The 17,179-nt window shown below is 27.5% G+C and overlaps 1 pseudogene; it reads left to right on the top strand.

Annotated features, from left to right (window-relative positions):
* The first annotated feature begins 2,879 nt into the window (after positions 1-2,879).
* LOC122847961 lies at positions 2,880-2,995 on the top strand (annotated as a pseudogene).
* The last annotated feature ends 14,184 nt before the right edge of the window (positions 2,996-17,179 follow it).

Below are 17,179 nucleotides of genomic sequence, written 5' to 3'. Positions count from 1 at the left end.
AGCCTACCCCCACGAAAAAATATATATCCTGGATATATCCAAATGGCGTATAGCCTTGAATTTTTCCGATGTATAGTTAAATAGATATGATATATGTATATATGACCTAATTTTCTTTATTTATATTTTTATTTCACATATTCTGTTTATTTAAAAGGGAAAAACGAGTTACTTTTGTAAATAAAAATTAACAATTTTTGTTTTGATGTTATTAAAATTATTAAAATGTCAAATTAAAAATAGTGAAATTTATAATAAGTAATAGATATTTTAAGGGAGTTCGAACAACACTCGATCATCTTTGACTTTTTTTTTAATTTTTAGAGTAGGTTTATGAAATTATCTTATGAATCTATCTTATGCCAAAATTTCAGAAGTCTATATCCGTGCTAGTAAAATAGTTATTAATGTTTAAAGTCAACAACTTTTAACGTGTACGCTAACGTAAAAAAAAACAAAAAATGTTAAAAAAAAAACAACATATCTCGAATTTTCACGGTGTTTTTGTCTCACCACCTAAATAAAAAACTACCTTCATAAAACTTCAAAATCTTAGAAAAATTATAGAAAAAAAAAAAAAAAAATTCAAGTTCCTTGCTAGAAAGTTAAACAATCATTGTTTAAAAAAAAAAAAAGTTAAAAAGTGAAGGAGTGGAGGTAACAAAATACGTTTGCGTGCATATTGATACACATAACTGTATATGTGTTGGTGGAAAACATGACCGTCTACGCAACAAAAAGTGAAGGGTGCTGCATAAAATTTAAAAAATTTTACTATAGCATTGAGGTGCCCACTAGGCCAAATTTCTTGTTTGTAATTTTTTCGTTCGAACTCCCTTAAGGTAGAATGTAAATGAATTGCCCTGAATTTAATTTTCGATTTTTTTTTTTAAATGTTTAAATGAAATAATTATCTATTTGGTGGAATTTTTTCGTAATTTTCCTCTACGCGAAAATCCAGATAATTAGTGTCAAAGTTGACAACTTTAACACGCAAGCATAGGGAGTATAGCAGAGTATAGGTACGTTTGCGCTTGTATTTTTAAAACTCTCAATTTAAATTTTGATTTTTTTCTACAGATTTGTACTTTGTAGAATTCCAAAAATTATGGAAAAAAAATTATTAATTTCCTCTACACCGTTTAAAAGATATTAATTAATTAATTTTGAAATTTATTGTTGTCAGCCGACTGACGTCACATTGAAAACGTAGATATGGCAACACCGCATGCTTTCTCTCTCATCTTTTTTATCTGTTTCGTGTATTGCGCACACACACACCAACAAACTCGTTCAAAACAATTTGAATTCAAAGGATTATATATATGTGCATTTATAAATATATAGGTATATAAATTGATAAATTATAATTTTTTTTTTTTAAATAAATATTTTTAAATAAATAAATTTTTTTTAAATAAATAATAAAAATAAATCAGGTGCTTCTTCAAGAAAAAATCATTAAGTTTTATAATTTTCTTTTATTTTATTTATTAATTTAACTGCTTAACAGTGAGCAGTGTAGTAGTGTGCGTAATAGCGACGTTTCACGATCTAAATTTTCGCTGCTGGGGTAGTGTTAGTGTGTGTAAATACAGGCCGGCCTAAACATATACAACGAAAGACGCATCAACAAAGCACAAAGATTTTAGGCATAGGAGGGCGCTAAAATATTTTTTTTAACGTAGTTTCATAGGTACCCTCGTGAACCCAAAAAGTCGCCCGATCATGCGATTTACATTCTACCTTAAATAAATATATTAAATTATTTCTGGCTGCCATACCAGATGATCTCAAACATCGCTTAAAAAAATTTATTAATTAAGTAATCAGCTATATGTTTCACATCATTAATATATGAAATAATTAATGCATTTTTTTAGCTATGTTTGACATCATCTGATAGCAATAATAAATAAATTTAAGAAATTTAATAAACTTAATAGATAAATTTAAAAAATTTAATAAATTTCCAGATAACATGGAAATTCGTCTTCCTCGAGGATCTATTACCAATTTTCAAATTATTTTGACAAAACTAAAGGATCTTTTTTATGTAACAAATTATGATTCGAACTTGTGAACCACTTGAGGAACAATAATACAATTTGAAAATGTTGGTATACTCGATGAAATATAATACCAAAAAAAATATGCCAATTCTCGAGCGTCTTTATGATGAATAAATGTCAAGTATCCTAAGATCGAGTTTCGTTTTAAAAAAAAATTATTAATTTGAAAACTTCTTTCTGGCTGGAAATATTTCTCCGCCATTTCTCCAGCTTCTTCCGGTTTTCCTCCGTTTTTGGCCCATATTGCTGAAGAAATTTTTTTGGCATAAAACCGTTATTGGAAAAATTACTTATTATTATCAACGCAATCCAATGGATCAAAAACAGAGAAACCTTGAATAAGTTCAATTTATATTTTTTTTTGTTTAAATTCAATTGTTAATTCATTATCACATAATTTGAATGAACAAATTTCGAAGATACAAAAAGTTTATTAAAAGAGAATTATACAGTATTAAAACTATGGCAATGTATTCTCTTGTATCCTAGTATTCCTAATGTTTTATTTTTATTTGTTCTCAATATTTTATTTTTATTATCACGATTATTGATATTTTTCTACGCATGTATTCGACTGCGCTGGTGCATTTTCAGGTGATGAACCAAATAGTTATAAAATAAAAATGAACGAAAAACTTGTTTATTCTTCTAATAGTTTTTCTTGAAAAAGCCGAAAATCTAAGCTTACATTTGAACTAATTGGTAAAAGTTATTAAGTGACTTTTCATAAAATATATTTTTTAATCAAATTTGACGGTTTGCTCAAAAACAACTGTAGTCTTATAGATGTCATCTCAGTCGACTATCGCCAACGACCATATCGGCCTGAATGCACCGGTTCTCGTCCGATCACCGAAGTTAAGCAGGGCTGAGCGTGGTTAGTACTTGATGGGGACCGCTTGGAACACCACGTGCCGTTGGCATTCTTTTTGCAATTTTTTTCAGTTATAAGAAAAAAATTTTCTGGGTATGTCTAGATGACAGGATCTTCAGCTAAACTCCCTAGATCTCCGAAGATAGTCCAATTCCCTTTTTCTTCTTTTCACAAAAAGCTATCAATTGACAAATGGCTAAAGAACAGAATGGAAAAGCTTACCTTTTGGCTCAATTAATTCTTTGAAAATTAAGAGGTACCATCGAATCGAGAAGCCGTCTTTAAAAAAAAATCAAACTCTGATTTCTCGGAGAAAAATCTAGAAGATACCTGCAGATACCCGATTTGATAATATATATCTGTTAACACATGTGCACAGATCGCTATATAGATCTAAACGATACCCAGAAATCATAAAATTCGATGTTATGTTTACCACTAAATACCTGAACATTCATTAATTCATTTAATGACAATATATAGGTTTAGATATTTACTTAATTACGCAATCTTTTTAATATATAATAATTATTATATATAATATGTATATAATTATTACATATAATATGTATATTGTATATACAAGCTTCTCAGTTGTTTTTGTTTAATTTTTTGTATGCGTGTTCCGAAAAATAATGGTTGTTTTTTTTTTTTTTCGTCACTACCCTGCAAGTGAAAATAATTACCAGAATATTTAAAAAATAAAATTTAAAATATTATGGTAATTTTTTTTTTTGATCGTCAAGAACAACATTGATCATGCTCAATCATTATTTATCTGCTGATGAATTAGATGCAGCTATAATATGCAAAAAACTCCAAATAGTATTCTCAAGGAAACTCTCCATTCACTTTGCATGCAATAAATATTGATTTAAGCTTTATATAATAACAAATGATGTTTTATTTTCTAAGTGAAAAATAATCGTTGACAGCAAATGACACTACTGATCTAAACAAGAATGAAAAAATGAGGCTCAAGATAAACCTGCTCAGAATGAAAATACTCCAATTTTAACAGACAAAGATACAACTAAAGTTGCTCCTGAAGTTGATTCAGACGATCTTGTAAAATTATTAATTTTTACTATATAAATAAATTAAGAATCTAATCATGTAGTTTTTTTTTAGTCTGATGACTGACGTGCTTAGTTCCTAGGGATTTGAATAAATTTAATTCAATCTTTTTGTAGTTTTTTTTTTAATTTTGAATTAAGATACTTACTGGTTAATGAAATAATTAAAAATATGTATTATTTTTGAAATATAATATTTGTTTTTTATTTTTGACAAATCTTTATAAATATTTATGTCTGCATGAATATTGGTTGAGGTGAATAATATGAGGGTCCGGATCGTAGAACACGCTATTGACGGATTATATATTCATATGTGTAAAATGATACCATTTGTACGATTTTTAGTTACTTGATCAGCATTAATAATCAAGTCAATTTATTGTAATAATCTTTATATCTTTGACATTCATTATTTCAAGATCTGGATTATGTTTTATAAATTGAATAAGTCCAGAAGTAGTAAGTTTCCGGTAATAAGAACAATCCAATTCTTTTATTCCTTTTAATTTGATAAGAAAGCTGTCTGTAATTGTATTAATATAACTTACGTCTAGTCTTTGTAAATTTTCCAAGTTTGTTAAAGCAACGAGAGTTGTTTCAGTAATAGCTCGGCAATTACGAACTATTATTAGCTGAAGTACATGTTGAACAGTATACAATTAACTATATAAATTATTATTTTAGAATTGATATTCAAAAAAAAAGTAAATGAATAAAACACTTTTTCGAATATAAATTTTCTTTCGAAATCAAAAAGATGCATTATAGGATTTTCGTAATAAACAATATAACTGTTTTTTTTTCAATGTTATTGATGTTTAAATTAAATTTCAAAGAAATTTTGATAATGTATTACTCCAAAAAAACAAAGAGGACTGTCAATATAATCATGGCAATATATTGACATTATCCGTGTATAATAAATTTGTAATTATATACATTGAAGTTCGATTTTACATGTTTTACTTCTTATTTTATTTTCTCATGTGTCTTATTATCTAAAATTTTATTTTTATTCGTTAATAACTTACTAAGCAAATAAAAATAAAAAATTATTTTTAACTAAATTATCAGAGATGAATAGACGTAGTTTTGTTTATCACCGAGGCACATATAGAACAAAATCATCAGTTTCTCGAATATATTTTAAGAAAGACAAAAATATAAAAAGTTCACAAAAAACAATATTATAAAATCATTAACTTATCATAGTTAATGATTGTGCTTCTTGTTTTTAATAGTTTCTTTTTTAGCTGTTATCAATATTGTTTATTTCTGATGACTTATTTTTAGAGTCTCATAAGTTATGTGTTGAAAAAATCGTATATATACATATAGCTAGATTGTAAAGAAAGAAAATCATTACTTGGTTAACCATCGACTCGTTTATAAATCAAATTGATTATTTAAAATAATTCTGTTCAAAGAGTTTCATTGGTTCAAAATGAGATTATGTAAGTATTATTTTTATTATTTCTATAAATTAATACCATTTGAATTACCTATATTTTTATGTCATTTTATTCACAATAATATATTTGAATAACAATTTAATTTATTATGTAAAACAATGCTTGCAAAAATTAATTAATTAATTTTTTTTTATTTTACATAAATGTTTCAGCGGTTGTCTCACTTGCCATTTTTGTGATATGTTTTGGACTTCTTGGCTGCACCAATGCAAGAAACTCGAGTAATAATGATGAAACTTAAAGGATTATTTTATTACTATTATTATTGATAATTTTTTTTTATATTTCAGCCAAGTCAACAAATTTTTTATTAGTTCTAAATGAGAAACAAATAACAATTATTACAATAAAATCAAATAAAAAATTTATTTAAAAAGTAATCAAGGTTAGGATTTTACAAGTTATATATTACAATTGGAACAATAATTTTTAGATTCTTATTGTGCAAGCAACAATATTTATATTTTGAGATACAATTTTTCAAATGGTAAATATCATTTTATTTAAAAGAAAAAAAAAACTGTTACTATTTATTTTATTTATTTTTTTTTTTTTTTGCATATGAAACAAACGATTTACTTTGTAAATATTTTTTTATAGATATGAAAAAAAAAACGCTTGATGTAATACGCTATGATGAAAATGAAAAATTTGAAATAATTAATCAAGTTGAGAATATATTTAACAAGGCAATTTCAATTTCATCTGATTGGACAACCGGCAAAGTATATTGGATTGAAAAGAATGACAATGAATATTCAATAAAAGTTACAGATGAATCATTCAATGAAACAAAATACATTTTTCAACCCCTAGTTACCTTTTATATTGAGAAACTTCAAGTTTATCCAAAGCATGAGTGAGTAAAATATAAAATTAATTAACAACATAAGCTAATGAATAAAAAAAAAAAATAATACGTAACAATAGTATAAGTAAATCATTTGCATATAGCTTTTTAATAATTAATTTTTTTTTTTCTAGTAAAATATTTTTCTCATCATTTGGTTCTCTTTGGTATACTTCTGATTTACTGAATAATACTGCAAGTCGACTATTTCACCATTATACTAGAACGATACTTGATTTTACTATTGATTATGAAACTGATAAATTGTGCTGGATTTCATCTTATCCGTTAAATTATATTTTATGTAAGTATCTTTTATTAATATCAATATTTAATACATATAAAAAAATTAAATAATTTATTAATTTTTAATAATTCAGATTGTGTTAACATTGATACCTATGTTCTACCATTAAATGAAAATGATATCGCTGAGATTGATACAACTCCAAAGTCCACTGACAATTTAGTGGCATTTAACAATACTTTTTATTGGACTACATATGACCGAACTGGGTGAGTTATTATTAATAATTTCCTTAATAAAAAAAATGTACTTGTTGTTTAGTTTTGAATAATATTATGTATTTTTTTTTATCAGGAAAAAATTGTATCGTAAAAATGGAAATAAGAAAGCTGTTAAAGTAGCTGATGTATCAATAGGAATTAAATTATCGTTTGTCTCTTCAATTTGTCCATGTAAGTATTATGAATTCATATTTTTCCATCAATTAATTCAATGTATATTTATATTGTTTGTCAAATTATTATAATTTTTTTTAATTCTTATTTTTATTAAGATACACACGGAGAAAAAAAAACGACAAATATTGTTGAGAAAACAGGACAAAAATTGTCGTGCCGCACAACAAAGTAGAGGCGAAGTTGAAACTCTATAATATTAGTTCTGCCGGTAGTACAGTTTTTGTTCATCTGGCAGAGTAATAATTACAGTGCTGTTTAACAAAATTTGTCATGCTCCAAACAAAAATTAATAGACATACAACAAAATTTGTTATGCTCCAAACAAAAACTGTTGAACAAACGACAATTTTTGTATTTAGTTTAATAATTTTTATTATTCCACATAACAAAAAATCTAAAACCATATTAAATTTTTTTTTTTTCAAAATTACGAAATAAATTTTCATTATGATAATTAAAAAGAAGAAGGAAAACAATTGAGGAACAAATTAATTCAAATTAATGCTTTGATTTATTTTTCATATTTATAATTATTGAAGATTAAAATAAAAAATCTCTGCATTAAAATGACAGATGCAGGTTATGTTTGTCATTTTCATATAATTTCATACTTTATTGTTGATGTGATTTGTTAAATATCAAGTTTGGTTATTTATCTAGTTGCTCACAAATATTTTAGTTTATAATTCAATGATTAAAATGTTATTAAAACTTGACATCTTGGGATTAATTAATTTATTTTTAAAACGTCAGTCACACCAAAGCTGATCTCAACTTAGACTGACTTAGAAAATTCCACACAATGCCATGTAGATATACCGAGGCACACGAACAAGACCGAGTCTTACCGATAACACCCGAAAATCAAATTGTTGTGCAGCACGGTAATATTTGCCTTGAAACTGGACAATATTTATTGAGCAGCCGAACAAATATTATTAAGCAACACAACAAATATTATTGGATGGTAAAAATTGTTGTGCAGCTAAATAAAATTTGTTCAACGATACAATAAAATTTGTTGTAGCACAACAAATTTTGTTTAACGATAGAACAATTTTTGTTGCAGCACAACAAAAAGCGACAGGATAGGATTTCGCCTCTAGTTTGTTGTGCTCTCACAACAATTTTTGTGGTTTTTTTTTCTCAGTGCAGCTGCTCAAAAGAAGGAAGCAGATGATAATCGAACATATAAGAAGTATGATACAATAAGCTCGACTACTGAAGTTTTTATACCAAAATAAGTGAATTTTATAATAATAATTATAGCTATTAATTTTTAGCTCGACATTTGTGTTAGTATTTTGTGTATATATATGGAAAATATATGGAAAATATATGGAAAATCTACGTCCAAATCCATACATATTTTATATATATTCCATATATATTTTATACAAATTTTTTCCACTTGGGTATTTTCGTTATAAAAATTGGATTTGTACAAAAACTGAAACAAAAAAAAAATTGTGTGTGTTACCAGTACGAGCGAGGGAAGTGAAACTTCTTTCGCAGTCTGTCGAGTTATTTTATCATGTAGATGGTCTCACAAGTGTATAAGTAAGACAGAAAGAAATATAAACACAGAGATTTTCCCCATGGTCTAGTAAAAAAAAAGAAAATCGAGTACAATTTTGTTTGGTTTTTTCAATTTTATTTTTTTTTCATATAAAGAATTCGGAGTCTTTTAGAACCTCAATCTTCTTGATTGATTCTGCCATTTTTGTTCTCATGGATCTATTCATCTTCAAATTTATTTGTAATAATTCCAATAATATTAATATTTATCTAATTAATAATGAAAACAATAATATTGATAATGTTCATAATAAAAAGAATGACATCAATATGATATTAATAATAGAAATTCCAAAAACATTATCGATTAATAATAACGAGATCAATGGGGGCCGATTTTGCTGTATTTTGTTTTATGTTTGTTATGAATAATTTTTTTTTTATAGATTTATGCAATTGTAAATTAAAAGAAAAAATTTCTCATAATTTCTCCATCTTATAAATTTCATTTTTAATTTATATTTATCAATATCATTTGAATAATATCTATAACAAACAAACAATTATCGAAAGAATCAAATCTGGCACTAAACAATATTTAAATTTGTTATAAGAGGTGAACATATACGACATTTTTACTAAATATTGAATATTAATAAATATTTTGAACAATAGTTATTTAATAATGTAATGAATGTCAAAGTTGACATCTTTTATACCCGAGAATAGGGCGGAACAATTTTTTTTTTCTCAAACAGCATATAGTAGAGTCGTTGTCTACTCGAAAAATTATTTTTTTCTATCAAATTGTAGATGAGAAAAAAACGAATATGATTTGAAAAAATAAGTTATGTTTGCCACGGATTTTAAATGTTATTTAAGTTTAAAAAAAAAATATGTTTGCTTTCTCGCGGCAAGTGATGCACACAGACGTGACATACTCATATACAAGTATATGCTACATTATATATACATAATGTAGCTGTGTACAGGGGAAGTTCCAAAACCGTACATTTCTTGTAAGAGAAGGATAGAAGAAGAGATGGAAAATTGAGCCAGAAGAGATAGAGAGAAGGATAGAGCTAGAAGAATAAAACCGAACGGCGGTATTGGAACGTACCCCTGTACTTGCTTGCTAGCAGTAGAGTTAGTGTCTGTCTGTATATGCACGGTTACACTCGAAAGCCGGTTTTCGAGACAGAAGCGCAACAAAATTTCGGGTACCCGGGCATGAGATTTAGTGTTACGATATACGGGCCCCTCAAACTACAAAAAATTGGTTTGACGATGACTTTTACAAACAGCCTTAAATTCGAAAATAGTATATTTCGTTACAAGTGCCCACTCAGAGAGTGTGCTCTCAACGAATTTGAAGGGGCAAGCGAGAGCCTCGGCGAGTGTTTCCCCTCCAAATGAGTTGTGAGCGGGCTCTCTGATTGGGCACATGTAACGAACCATATTTTATGTTACTAGGGACAGTGGTAATAATGTGTGAATTTCTAAAAAGCGCACTACCCCTCTTACGCTTTGGAAATTCACACATTATTCCCACTGCCCTTGTAACATAAAATATTTTACTTTCGAATTCTCAGTAGAATATTTTTTCATTTTAGTTATTATTATTGTTTAGTTTTCCAAGTTTCAGCTATTTTTAAATTTGAGCCAAGTCTCAATATTTTATTTTAAATTGGGAGAAAAAAAATTGTTATATTTTTCCATATCACGGAGAAAAATAAAATGTACAATTTACAAAAAAAAAAGTAACATTCACCTTTTTGAGATGAAACGAGGGACGCTAAGAGATAAAAGGTAAAAATTACCTTTTTTTGAGTTAAACTTGTGTTACCAATTCAAAACGTGAATATTACCTTTTTTGAGCGCAAAGCTAGCATTACGTTTTTATAATATAAAATTTACCTTTTTTGAGCGCAAAGCTAGCGTTACGTTTTTATAATATAAAATTTACCTTTTTTGAGCGCAAAGCTAGCGTTACGTTTTTATAATATAAAATTTACCTTTTTTTAACGCAAAGCTTGCGTTACGTTTTTATAATATAAAATTTACTTTTTTTAATTGTTTTCCATGGCTTACTTCTTCAAAAGGTAAAATTTACTTTTCTTAACTAGTCCTCCTAGCTGAGCGTCAAAGCATTCAGCTGAAATACGAGAACGGCGCGTTCACATCCCGTTCATAACAATTTTTTTTTTTTTTAAATGTTCGACTTTAAAAAATAAAACGATTGAAATTATTTTTTAACATAATTTCTCAAACAAAACAAAGTATTGTATTGTCTAAATTATAGAATTTAATTGATCTTGAAAAAAAGGTATGGATATATTTACATATGGATACCAATTATTACTGAAAAAAAAAAAATAAATGGAAACATCTAGCAAATTTTGTGGATAAAAATCTTGTTTAGTTTACAGATTTTTAATAGTTCAATTTACATATAAAATAATACGATTTTACACATTATTTGGAGCCATGCAAGGAATCAGAATAAAGAATAGTCACAGACAATAATTTAAAATAGTTATTCGATATATAAATGTTTTTATTTTTGGAACATCCTTAATTTTAAAAAATAATTTTTAATATAATTATTAATTAATTATACATACTTTATTTTCATTTTCATATATTCACCTGATACATATATAACATTTTCCATTTGGTGATTTATTTTTTGAGACAATCCCATTAGTATTTTTTAGATATAATATATTAAAGCAATGAGAATCTTGACAAACTATTTCATAAGCTTGAAAATGCCTGTCATACACTACTTCTTGAATTGGATGAGTCACAAAAAAAACTTGATCATTATCATCGATCAGAATTGTTAAAATTTCAAAAAACATTTCATCAAAATCAGTAACTCGAACAATACTATTTTTTTTGTATAAATCACCATGGTATTCGACCCAATTGCAATAATATACTTTTGTTAATATTGAATGATCCAATTGATTACAAAAACGGTCATAATTTTCAATTACGCTAATATCAATTAAATGATTTGGGCCTATTTTTAAATTAGAAATATTGACTGCGCGTTTTGATACATAATCATAATTTTTAATTGAATGACCAATGCTTAAAGTTTTTGCAATATTGACTCGTGATTGACATTTGGCCGCCATTTTCTTAGAAACCTGATGTTTGTGTTCTTCTCGAATTGTCCACGTCTTTGCAACTGGCCCAGTTTCACGAATTATTCGAGGGTAATGGGTCATGAAATGTTGCGTTGGTCTTAAAGGTAGTCGAAAAACATCCATAAACAACAGTAAATGATCACGAATCATTGTGTCGAGAAGTTCAATTGCATTTTTATGAAACGCTGTTTTGAGTAGCAAACAAGTTAACTCACTGAAAGAGATGTAAACTTCCCATGCAAGATTATTAATTGGAATAAGGTCTCCAATCAATAATCCAAGATGGCGTATTAGACAAAGAATCTCAGCTGATGACATTTTTAATTCTTGCGAATTTTGTAACGCTCGCGGTGGGATTTCAAGCGGACGATTACGCTTACAATTTTCTCCGAAATTAAATGATTCTAATCGTTCGTTAATTGTAAATTCATCAATTATTTTTTCGTTAAAAATTAAATGGTACAAAACATTACCTAATTCGTGCTTGGCTGCGTTTTCGAACCAATCATGTAATAGATCATGCATCCTATTTTTTGCCACATGGAAATATGGCAGCTCATTCCAGACACTATTTTCTACAATACCCATTGAATGGAGTTTTTTAGGGTCACGGTTCAACAAGGCATTATTGTAAGAGACTTCAGTTCTAACATATGCATCAATTTCTCTTGAACTGCGCTTACACAAGTATTTAGGCATCTCACAAGTTCGGCAATAATGGTCACTATTGAAACTTGCGTTACGTTTTTATAAGGGGATATTACGATATCCGAGACACCCCTTTTTTTTGTTGGTTTCTTATAGGAAATTTTCTCAGGATTACGGGAAAAATACGGAAAAAATTCCTACGAATGCGCAAAGTGGTTAAAAATTGAGTTTAATATTAAAAATACGGCTATTTATCGATTATGTAAATATACTGTGTAAAATAATAATTATTTCTAGAATCTAGTAACGGCATTTGATAAAACTCGTCGAGTTGAAGAAAAAAGTCTGAATAAAAATTTCGATATCTCGAAAATTTTTCAAGCCCCAATAATTTAAAAATTTCGATATATCAATTTTCTTGATTTTTTTAAATTTTAATAATGGAATTCGATAGAACTCGTCGAGGAGAAAAAAAAAGCCTATATAAAAACTTCGATATCTCGAATAGTTTTCGAGCCAGCGATATTTTTAAATAAAAAAATTTTAAAGATAAAAAAAACTTTTAATTACTGATTGTCACCTATTGTTAAGCACGAATATGTGTTTTTTTTTTTTAAAATAATGAAAATTTGACACGCTATATTTTTTACTTAGCTAAATATTTTACTTAGCTATATTTTTTACTTAGTCACAATTATAGCCAAACACACAATATCTACATTATTTTACTTAGCTACACCTTTCCTTAGTCTTAGTTATAGATAAACAAACAATACCTACATATTTTTACAAGCCAAAACATTTTACTTATAGTCAATAATCCAAAAACTATTCGAGATATCGAAATTTTCATATGGGCTTTTTTTTTCCTCGACGAGTTCTATCGAATTCCATTATTGAAATTTAAAAAAAATCAAAAAACCCGATATATCGAATTTTTTGAATTATCGCGGCTCGAAATCTTTTCGAGATATCGAAATTTTTATTTAGACTTTTTTCTTCAACTTAACGAGTTCTATCAAACGCCCTTACTAGATTCTAGAAATAATTATTATTTTAATAACTATACGATATATAACCGATAAATAGCCGTTTTTTGATATTTCAACTCGATTTTTAACCACTTTGCGCATTCGTAGGAATTTTTTCCGTATTTTTCCCGTAATCCTGAGAAAATTTCCTATAAGAAACCAACAAAAAAAAGGGGTGTCTCGGATATCGTAATCTTGCCTTTTATAATATAAAATTTACCTTTTTTTAACGCAAAGCTTGCGTTACGTTTTTATAATATAAAATTTACCTTTTTTGAGCGCAAAGCTAGCGTTACGTTTTTATAATATAAAATTTACCTTTTTTTAACGCAAAGCTTGCGTTACGTTTTTATAATATAAAATTTACTTTTTTTAATTGTTTTCCATGGCTTACTTTTTCAAAAGGTAAAATTTACTTTTTTTAACTAGTCCTCCTAGCTGAGCGTTAAAGCATTCAGCTGAAATACGAGAACGGCGCGTTCACATCCCGTTCATAACAATTTTTTTTTTTTTTAAATGTTCGACTTTAAAAAATAAAACGATTGAAATTATTTTTTAACATAATTTCTCAAACAAAACAAAGTATTGTATTGTCTAAATTATAGAATTTAATTGATCTTGAAAAAAAGGTATGGATATATTTACATATGGATACCAATTATTACTGAAAAAAAAAAAATAAATGGAAACATCTAGCAAATTTTGTGGATAAAAATCTTGTTTAGTTTACAGATTTTTAATAGTTCAATTTACATATAAAATAACGATTTTACACATTATTTATGCAAGGAATCAGAATAAAGAATAGTCACAGACAATAATTTAAAATAGTTATTCGATATATAAATGTTTTTATTTTTGGAACATCCTTAATTTTAAAAATAATTTTAATATAATTATTAATTAATTATACATACTTTATTTTCATTTTCATATATTCACCTGATACATATATAACATTTTCCATTTGGTGATTTATTTTTTGAGACAATCCCATTAGTATTTTTTAGATATAATATATTAAAGCAATGAGAATCTTGACAAACTATTTCATAAGCTTGAAAATGCCTGTCATACACTACTTCTTGAATTGGATGAGTCACAAAAAAAACTTGATCATTATCATCGATCAGAATTGTTAAAATTTCAAAAAACATTTCATCAAAATCAGTAACTCGAACAATACTATTTTTTTTGTATAAATCACCATGGTATTCGACCCAATTGCAATAATATACTTTTGTTAATATTGAATGATCCAATTGATTACAAAAACGGTCATAATTTTCAATTACGCTAATATCAATTAAATGATTTGGGCCTATTTTTAAATTAGAAATATTGACTGCGCGTTTTGATACATAATCATAATTTTTAATTGAATGACCAATGCTTAAAGTTTTTGCAATATTGACTCGTGATTGACATTTGGCCGCCATTTTCTTAGAAACCTGATGTTTGTGTTCTTCTCGAATTGTCCACGTCTTTGCAACTGGCCCAGTTTCACGAATTATTCGAGGGTAATGGGTCATGAAATGTTGCGTTGGTCTTAAAGGTAGTCGAAAAACATCCATAAACAACAGTAAATGATCACGAATCATTGTGTCGAGAAGTTCAATTGCATTTTTATGAAACGCTGTTTTGAGTAGCAAACAAGTTAACTCACTGAAAGAGATGTAAACTTCATGCAAGATTATTAATTGGAATTCTCCAATAATCCAAGATGGCGTATTAGACAAAGAATCTCAGCTGATGACATTTTTAATTCTTGCGAATTTTGTAACGCTCGCGGTGGGATTTCAAGCGGACGATTACGCTTACAATTTTCTCCGAAATTAAATGATTCTAATCGTTCGTTAATTGTAAATTCATCAATTATTTTTTCGTTAAAAATTAAATGGTACAAAACATTACCTAATTCGTGCTTGGCTGCGTTTTCGAACCAATCATGTAATAGATCATGCATCCTATTTTTTGCCACATGGAAATATGGCAGCTCATTCCAGACACTATTTTCTACAATACCCATTGAATGGAGTTTTTTAGGGTCACGGTTCAACAAGGCATTATTGTAAGAGACTTCAGTTCTAACATATGCATCAATTTCTCTTGAACTGCGCTTACACAAGTATTTAGGCATCTCACAAGTTCGGCAATAATGGTCACTATTGAAACTTGTAACAAAACCTAAAGCTTCATTTGAACCCAGGTTATCCCCTTTTAAAATTCCCATTAAAAAATAAATTGTTTCGGACCCTTTTTCAGTTTTGATTTCAATTCCATTTTTACCTAAATCGATTAAATCATTAATAATTTTACGATATATCATTTTATTGCCATAGATCTTACGATCAAGAGCTTGAAAAATTTGAACTAAAAAAATATTATCGAGCTTTCCGAGGAATGCGGGAGGAAGTAATGGCATATTCATGTAAACTCCACACAATTTACCAGATGCTCCCACATGACTTGAAAGAGGATTATTTGTTTCAAAATCATCAACATATAAAAATAGTGGTATGACTCTTTTGTCTGGAAAATTAGAAGACATATTTTTCCACAGCTCGCCTTGAATAAAATGTGAAATGACGTCTTTGTTCTCGACATTTTGAAGGTAATTTGTGTACTCGACAACCGCTTCATAAACAAATTCCATTTCAAAAAAATTCTTTAAAGTTGAAGCTATTGGGAAATACTGATGGACCACATCAACACGTTCTATAATGGTTTCATTTTTTTTTGTTTTTTTTTTATCATCATATCCAATTACTACATCTACAGGAGAAACGAATTTATTATCTTTTTTAAAATTTTGCATTCTTTTAAAATCAGTTTCTAATCCAGAAAAGGGGTTTTTTAATCTATCAAACATTGTTTCAACTAGCTTAATATTTCCTTGATCACTATTAAGTTCACGTAATAAAGTAACAATTTGGTCTTCAAGAAAAGTTATCGCTTGGCTGTTAAAAATTTGTGTTGTATCTGTAATGATTTTTTGAACTGAGTTACGAGGAATATTGTACTCCGCATGTAATTTTTGAACCAAACTTGTAGTACATTCCTTAAATAAAGTATCGAAAACTCCGAATGCAATGGTATTAGGTGAATGAATATCCAACTCTTTACTATCTGTATTTACATTTTCATTAAAAGAAGTCTGAAAACTACTCAAACTAATTTCTGATTCATCAACATCTAAAACATTATTCTCTCGAATATTTGGGTTGCATGAATTTTCTGTTACACATTGATTATTATCATTTATTTGTATATTCGGAACAGAAACTGGTTCGCATTCAGAATTTGGTTTAGGTTGACCTCGTTTAAATTCATGTATACTTTGTAAATGCCTACGTAATGTCTTAAAAATGCCAAAACGTCGATCACAACCCGATATTTGACACTCAAAATATTGAGTTTTCTCCAAATGTGTGTTCTCATGACAATGTGAATAAAAAGTATCAACTGAGTCAAAAACTTGTAAGCACTTACATTTTATTAACGCCATAATTATTTTATTGAAAAACCAAATTTTAGACCTAACAGTACTTGTTCAATTATAGATATAAAATGCCATCAGCCGTTGATATTTTTTATTAATATACTTTTATTGATTCTCAATAACACTCAATTTTAAAATTTTGTTATGTATCAAACTAATCGCCAAATAAGTTAAAGTGAAAATAAAATTATAAATAGGTGGATAATGAGTCAATCAATGGATACAAATTCAAAACTAACTTGAATTATTCTTGACAATATGGATGTTTAC

The sequence above is a fragment of the Aphidius gifuensis genome, linkage group LG1 (genome assembly GCF_014905175.1).
Source record: "Aphidius gifuensis isolate YNYX2018 linkage group LG1, ASM1490517v1, whole genome shotgun sequence".
NCBI lineage: Eukaryota > Metazoa > Arthropoda > Insecta > Hymenoptera > Braconidae > Aphidius > Aphidius gifuensis.
The sequence above is the reverse complement of the archived record's forward strand: the minus strand, read 5'-3'. Positions and strand labels throughout refer to the sequence as shown.